Here is an 8,941-nt window from a genome sequence, read left to right on the forward strand (position 1 = left end):
CCTAACTACGAGAGTATACTAGGATGTCATCAATGAATACAATAACGAATGAGTCCAAATAGGGGTGGAATACACTGTTCATCAAATACATGAACGTTGTTGGGGCATTGGTCAGCCCAAAAGACATCACCAAGAACTCATAATGGCCATAACGGGTCCTGAAAGCTGTCTTAAGAATATCCGAATCCCGAATTTTTAGTTGGTGATAATCGGACCTAAAATCAATCTTGGAGAAGACCCTCGCTCCCTGAAGCTGGTCAAATAATTCATTAATACGAGGCAAAGGATACTTGTTCTTGACTGTGACCTTGTTCAGCTGCCTGTAATCAATGCACATCCTCATGGAACCATCCTTCTTCTTTACAAATAGAACCAGTGCACCCCAAGGTAATACACTAGGCCGAATAAACCCCTTATCAAGGAGTTCCTGAAGCTATTCCTTCAACTCTACCGGTGCCATACGATACGGTGGAATAGAAATGGGCTGAGTGCCCGACACCAAATCAATACCGAAGTTAATATCCCTATTAGGCGGCATGCCCGACAGGTCTGCAGGAAACACATCCAGAAAATCATGTACCACCGGAATAGAATCAATGGCAGGAGTCTCTGCACTAACATCCCTCACAAACGCGAAATAAGATAGGCAACCCTGCTCAACTTTACGTTGAGCCTCCAAATATGAAATCACCCTACTCGGTACATAATCTATAGAACCGCTCAACTCAACCCTCGAAAATCCTGGCATTGCCAGTGTCACGGTCTTTGCGTGACAATACAAAACAGTATGACATAGAGATAACCAATCCATACCCAATATCATATCAAAGTCAACCATACTAAGCAGCAAAAAGTCCACTTGGGTCTCCAGACCCCCAATAGTCACCACACATGACCGATATATGCGGTCCACAATAATAGTATCGCCCACAGGAGTAGATACATGAATAGATGAAACTAAAGACTCACTGGGCATATCCAAAAAATGGGCGAAATACGAGAAAACATATGAATACGTGGAACCATGTCAAATAATACAGAGACATCTCTGTGACAATCTAAGACAATACCTGTAATCACAACATCTGAAGTAATAACATCAGGTCTGGCAGGGAGGGCATAGAAACGGGCCTGACCACCCCCTGATCTGCCTCCCCCTCTCGGGCAACCCCTAGTTGACTGGGCTCCGCCCCTAGCTGGCTGAGCTCATCCCCTAGCTGGCTGGGCGGGTGGTGGAGGAACTGGTGCTGGTGATGATGCCATCGGCCGAGTACTCCGCTGTGGAGTCCCACACAATAGCCTAGGGCAATCTCTCATAATGTGACCAAAATCTCTGCCCTCGAAATAACCCCTCCTCTGACGAAACTACTGCTCCTGATGCCTAAAAGAACTACCCGAGGATACCTGAGCGGGCGAGGCATGATGAGAACTCTGTGCTGGTAGTGCACTGAATGATGACTGGCCCTGTTGATGATTGTGAGAACCATGGCTAGATGATGCACCACGGTGAAATGGCCGTGATGACCGAGCCTATCTGAAATGACTACCTCTACCATGCTGGAACTGACCCCCAAAAGGAGCACCGCTGAATCCACCCTGACCACGAGGCCTCTTGGTCTCCCTCTCAACCCTCTCCTAACTACGAACTATCTTAATCTGCCGAGCAATGTAGACAACCTCATCAAAGGTAGCACCAGACACCCTCTCTCTGGTCATAAACAATCATAGCTGAAAAGTGAGACCATCTATAAACCTCATGAACCTCTCCCTGTGTGTGGGAACCAACCAGATAGCATGACGGGCCAACTCCGAGAATCGCATCTCATACTGTGTCACAGACATATCACCCTGGCAAAGCTGCTCAAATTGTCTGCACAGCTCCTCTCTGCTGGACTGAGGCACGAATTTCTCCAAAAAGACCACAGAGAACTGCCGCCAAGTAAGGGGGTATTGCGCTAACAAGCCTACGCCTCTCGTAAGTCTTCCATCATCTGAGTACAACCACGAAAAACTGAAAAGTAGTGAATGAGACCCCACAAGTCTCAAGAATACCAGCAGTACAGAGTATCCTCTGACACCTGTCCAAGAAGTCCTGGGCATCCTCTCTCTCTGTGCCACTGAAATGTGGAGGTTGGAGTCTCCCAAACCTCTCTAACCTACGCTGATCATCCTCAAGCATAGCAGGAACCACATAATCCTGAGCAGCTGCAACCGGCTGGGCTGGTGGTGCCTCAGGTGTCTGGAGTCCCTAAACAACCTGCTCGGGTGTGCGAGCGGCGGGAGTCTGAGTGCCTCCCCCGGCCTGAGAAGTGGCTGTGGCCGTCGAGATAGATACCGCCTGAGAAAGGCCGGTACACGCTGTTAGAATATGAGCTAGGGCCTCCTGGAGGCCTGGAATCACAATAGGTACATGTGGTGCCTGAGCTGGTGCATCAACAACTGGTGGATCTGCAGGTACTGTCCCAGCTGCTGTATGGACTGCACCTCTGCCCCTACCACGACCTCTACCGCGGCCTCGGCCTATCGCGGCCCTGGATGGTGGTACTGGTGGTTAGCCCTCCTAACCGGTAGCATGAGGCCTCACCATCTGTGAGAGAATGAAACAACATGTGTTTAATTACCAGAATAAATAGATTCGCACGACAAGAATCTAAGAATGTGAAATTTTCCTAAGGGTTTTGGAGCCTCTCGAAGATAAGTACAGATGTCTCTGTACCGATCCGCAAGACTCTACTAACCCGCTCATAACTCGTGAGACCTATGTAACCTAGAGCTCTGATATGAACTTGTTACGACCCAAAACCTAACCCGTCGTGATGGCGCCTATCGGTGGTACTAGGCAAGTCCACCTTCCCAAAAATACTTCCAAACTAAATATAAAAGTAAAGTAAAGCTTTCCATATCAGGAATTTTTCATAAAAATCAAAGTTGAACTCAATGTAGAATCAAAATGCGGAAACCAACCCCAAACATCGGGGTGTCACTAGTCATGAGCGTCTAAGTATTTAAAACTATTACAGTCAATATCTAAATATCAGTACAACACGAAAAGAAATATGGAAAGAGTAACAAGGTCCTGCAAACGCTGGCAGCTACCTTGCAGTCTCTGAAACTCAAGCAGGCCTGGACTCAACAATCTTCGTGCTCAGACACACCTGGATCTGCACATGAAGTGAAGGGTGTAGCATGAGTACAACCAACTCAGCAAGTAACAGAAATAAATAAGGAACAGAGAAGCATTGATGAGCTATATAGTACAGTTTATTTTAAAAGTTTTCAGTAAAGAGTGAACATGCTTTCAAATTCTGTGGTATAAGTCAAATCAGTTCGCGCTCATGTAAAACAGATATGAATCTTCCAGAAATTTCACAAAACAACAACAGATAACAACTAAGTGCAACAATAAATAAAAGTAAGTACAGCCTCTCAAGGCGGCAGTCACTCAACCCATCTCAACAGCTCACACTCTCGTCTCTCATCCCTCAATACACACTCTCAATAGGTACCTGCGCTCACTGGGGGTGTTCAGACTCATGAGGGCTCCTACAGCCCAAGCGCTAATCCGCACGGACAACTCACGTGCTATAGTATTATATCTGGATCCGCACGGATAACTCACGTGCCATAGTATAAACATAAGGATCTGCACGGACAACTCACGTGCCATATAACAATACCTCACAACCAGGCCCTCGGCCTTACTCAGTCATGAACCTCTCTAGTCTCGTAGCTCTCAATAAAGAAAGGAAAAACAGCCCAAATCAAAGTGTTACAGTATATCATCAGGGAAAACAAATAACAGAGACTGAGGTAAACATGTACAAGAATCACTATGACTGAGTATAACTACCATGAGCAGTAATATAGCCTAAGCATGATTTCTAACATGAAATGCAGTTAAGTTCTGGTAGACAGGAATGCATATAAACACAAATAAAGGCTATTAGACTTCACAGTCTCCGACTTCACAGTCTCCCAGGAGTACATCCACATGCCCATCACCTAGCATGGGTGACACCTCCAAACAGTCACATCATACCAAACTCCGGGTTTCATACCCTCAAAATCAGATTTAAAACTGTTACTTACCTCAATAGTGTAGAACTCCTACTCTGGAATGCTCTTTCCTCTCGAACCGGCCTCCAAATGACTCGAATCTAGCAACGAGCAATAATATACGATCAATATGAGCTAAAGGAATAAATCCCACAAGGAAAATACCAATTATAGGCCAAATCCCGAAATTCACTCAAACCTGGCCCCCCGGGCCCACGTCTCGAAATCCAACAAAATTCACAAAACCTTAAAGCCCATTCACTCCCGAGTCTACCCATACTAAATTCATCAAAATCCGACCTCATTTGGTCCCTCAATTTCCCAAATTACTCTCTCCAAAATCACAAGCCCTAACCCCTTATTTAACTCCACAAAATCCTATTAATTAGGTGAGAAATTAATGGGAAAACACCATAGCTAATGATAATAGAGCTCAAGCAACTTACCTCCGTGAATACCCTTGAATCCCCTTCAAAAATCACTCCAAAAAGCTCCAAACACCGACTTGAAAATGGTGGAAATGAACCAAAATTCACGAAGTGTTCAATTTATAGTTTCTGTCGAGGTCTTTCGCACCCGCGGCTAAATATGCGCACCTGCGGTGTCGCATATGTGCAAGAACCTCCGCACCTTCTGAAAATCAATAAAACCCCCAACTTCGCACCTGCACTCCATATCCGCATCTGCGACCACGCAGGTGCGGAAAAGACCTCGCACCTGCGGCCACTGCCTGACCTTCTCACTTCCGCTTCTGCGGGCACCTATCCGCATATGCGGACTCGCAGATGCGACCTCTCCTACTCACCTGCGGACCCAACCTACCTCAACAATGTCCGCACCTGCGAACTCCCACGCTCGCCTGCGACCTTGCACTTGCGGCTCCCCCTCCGCAGGTGCGGAAATACCAGTAGCAGCAGCTTCAGCGGCATTTTCCAACTTCAAACAATCCGTTAACCATCCGGACTCATTCCGAGCCCCTCGGGACCTCAACCAAACATACCAACAAGTCATATATCAATATACAAACTTGGTCAAATCTTCGCAACACTCAAAACAACATTAAAATACCAAATTACCCCCAGATTCAAGCCTAAGAACTTCTAATCTTCTGAATTCCACAAACAATGCCGAATCCTACCAAACCACGCCCGAATGACCTCAAATTTTACACACACGTCAAAAATGACACAACGACCAACTTCCATAAATCCATTCCGACCCCGATATCAAATTTTCCACTACCGACCGAAATCGCCTAATTTTTAACTTCGCCAATTCAAGACTAATTCTATTACGGATCTCTAAATCACATTCCGGATGCACTCCTAAGTCCAAAATTACCTAACAAAGCAAATGGAACCATCAAAATTCAAATCCGATATCATTTATACATGAATCAACATTCGGTTAACTTTTCCAACTTAAGCTTCTGCTTTATAGACTAAGTGTCTCAATCCACTCCGAAACCACTCCGGACCCGAACCAATTAACCCGGTATATCATAATATAGCTGAAAAGCACAAAAGAAAGCATAGATGGGGAAACAGGGCTATAACTCATGAAATTACCGGCCGGGTCTTTACACTCGTATACCAACTGGCAACTATTTTTGTTATGACAACTCTTTTTGTGCATAAACATACAATGGTCTGATCAAGAGAAAAGACGGAGACATCCAAAGGTAGGGGTAACCAAGGAAAGGGCTGACGAAGAGGTGCCATGCACCCTAGTGTACAAAATGCAATCGCTAAGAAGCAAACAGCTGGTCGGGGGAGAGGTAGAAGCACCTCAGATTTTGATTCTTATGTCCTATCTAGGGAAGCCTCTGAAGGCAACTCATTGTCTCGATATGAAGGGCCCAAATGAAGGGCAGTATTTACCCCATATTGAGACTTTCACATCCTAAGGCACAACTAGCACTAGCCATAAGTCAAATACAGTTGCACTAGACTCTAATTCCGATGATTCCCCTGATGACGGAAAAGGGGCAAAAGATTGCAAGGGATGGCACAGAAAGGACCAAAAAGAAGGTGGTTTGGGAAGACCGGCTCTTGAGCTTCAACGCGTATGTGGACTTAAAAAAGTAGTGTAAATAAAGGTCCCTCACTCATGAAAGGCAATTCCTCACCAAGGACCTAGACAAGTACACTCCTACAGTTTAATAAGAGAAAAGGCTGGATGCAGTTCACTAAAGATGTCCGGAAGTTCTACGCCAACACTGTGCACATTGTAAAAGGGACCAAGGTTAATAAAGTGCACCACCTTAAAATGAAATTTGATCAACCTAATTTGAATGCCTACCTGGGACTTGAGCATGTTGAGCCAAAGGAATACCTGGCCAAATTAGCTGAGAAAGAGGAGGTTTGACCATGGCTTGTGGAGATACTTTCACCTGGACTACTTCTCCTTGGATAGGTGCCGGAGTACCAATCTTCCACAAGACCTTGAGCTTCGAGGTGAAGGAGTGGCGGACTTTTGTTTATACGAGACGAGACCTGATATTCGGCTTAAAGTATGTATATTTATATGTATATTTCCTTGCATTTTATTCGTATTTTGTGGAATTTGGATGTGGAATGTAATGGTTTATTCTAATTTGTGGCATTTTTATGTGTAGAAGTACTCGGAGGCAATGTGGAACGAAAGTGTACGAATTGAAACAAAAAGAGAACAAAAGAAGAAAACTGGACAGTGTATCGCCCAGGGTAGCGTGGGGCGCTACCTGTGGCGCAGTTTACACATGCAAAATTGTCTAGCACCAGGGCTAGCGCCCCACGCTACCCTGGGCACTAGGTGATGGGTTTTCACTCCTATTTCATCCAGGACAAGGTTATTTCGGCCCTACACGCCCTCCCAACTCGTATAAAAAGGAATCTAAACCTAATTTGGAGGTGATCTAACATTTGTTTTAGGGAGAACACACCACTTTGGAGGAGGAGAATGCAAACCACGCTTAGGAGGAGCCTTCTAACTAGTTTTTCTTCTCCTCTATTCCTTTAATCTCATAGTTTATTACTTCTAGAGTTTTGGGTGGTACATGAACGTTGTAGTTTGAAGCTAGAATTGGTCTTATTATTTTATCATATTGGTTTATTTATTCAATCCTGCGCTTAATTATTTAATTATTTGATCACCAATTAAATACTATCTACGAATCTAGGATTGAACCCGAGAGAGGGAATTCTAGATTACATATAAGATTGAGTAAAGCAAGATCATGAACTTGAGTATTGGGAATGGATTTGCGATTAGGATAGAGATATACCTAATCGCCTTGCTTGGTTATTATACAGGAATTATTTATGCGTTCTTGTTAATCCTAATTCCGTAGGAATATAGGCATTAGGTTGGCTTGAATAGACGAGTAGTACTTCGAAAAAATACTACGAGTAATATTAATCCTGTCAACCAATAAACCAGATAAATTAATTAGACAATTTAAGTGAAAGACTCAACGGGATTGTTAGCTAACCCATAACTCTATAATATCGGCTACCATTGCAAATCCATTCCCAATACTCAGGTTTCCTTTAATCTCTTAGTTTGTTACTCTAGATTAGTTTTAGTTAAATATTCATACTTTAGGATTCTCTTGAATAGATTAATTGCTTGGGTTTAATTTAGCTGATAGTTAATCATAAGTCCCTGTGGATACGATATCTAGACTTAAAATCCTATATTACTTGTACGACCGCATATATGTGTGTGTGCGTTTGGGAGCAACATGGTTTTGGTGCCGTTGCCGGGGACTTAGAAATTAGCTATTTTTTTAGATTAGACTTTTATTTTTTGTCTATTCAAGTTTTTAAATTTTAGTTTAATTTTAACCTATTATTTTCTTTGTTGACATGACATCTTGGAATAAGAATTGGTTAAATATTGGTTATTCTTATTTTGGTAATTCTTGTCTATATTGTGGAGGACCGCACTTGTGGCAAAATTGTGAGAATATTTTCGGGAGCGAGTTGGGCACACCATCTTAATCTTTTGCGTGGAATATCTGTAATGTGTGTGGTGGTCAAGGTGGCCATTGGGATGGTTATCCTAATTTTTATTATCCTTCTCCGAGCTCTGATTATGATTTTTCTAATAATATTTGTGAGTTTGATGGGAGCATTGAAGTGGAGGAGGTGGAATGCACTGCTCGTATTATGGACATGGTGAGGCAAGTAATTGATCAAAATGATGAAATTCAAAAAAGTCTGCCTTAGCAATCAAAGTACTACAGAACAGAATGGAAGAATTAATGGCCAATTTTCAAGAAATACCTCAACTCAACGAAGAGAGCGAGTTCCCACAAGAAGATAACTTTGAAGAAGCAGATATTGTGAGCCAATCTTGGCTAGAGGAATAAGCTCAACTAATAAAATTTCATGGGTTTCTACGTAATGGTCTTTCAAATATGGCAAACAACTGATAGAAGGAAGAACTGATCTTAGGCAAGAGATAGACCAATTTGGCTCAGATATCCATCACCTGCATGCTCGATTAGATAAAATGATTGAGGTGTCTAATACCCAACAACAAATTTTTGTGGATACTAGCCAACTTGTGGAACAAAAAGAGGAACTCCAACCATTCAACCATAATATGAGGATGTCAAAAGTGAAGCAATTCTAGAGTTGGAGCACATTAGACCTCATTCTAACCATTTTTCAACATTGTGGTTGGTTAGTGACACGAGATTTGATTCATTCGAGCATATGGAGAAGTCAATGGATGAGGAACAAAGTACATATATTCTGAAATTTGCGATGCCAAGGAGTCAAAATGACATCCCTCACTTAAAGGCCAAGAAGTGCAAGATATAATATTATTTACTTGGTTCTTTTATTTTCACACCACCACCTCAGGAACGTGATAGAAAAATTGATGCAAAATTAGG

This window comes from Nicotiana tomentosiformis, chromosome 5 (assembly GCF_000390325.3).
Source record: "Nicotiana tomentosiformis chromosome 5, ASM39032v3, whole genome shotgun sequence".
NCBI lineage: Eukaryota > Viridiplantae > Streptophyta > Magnoliopsida > Solanales > Solanaceae > Nicotiana > Nicotiana tomentosiformis.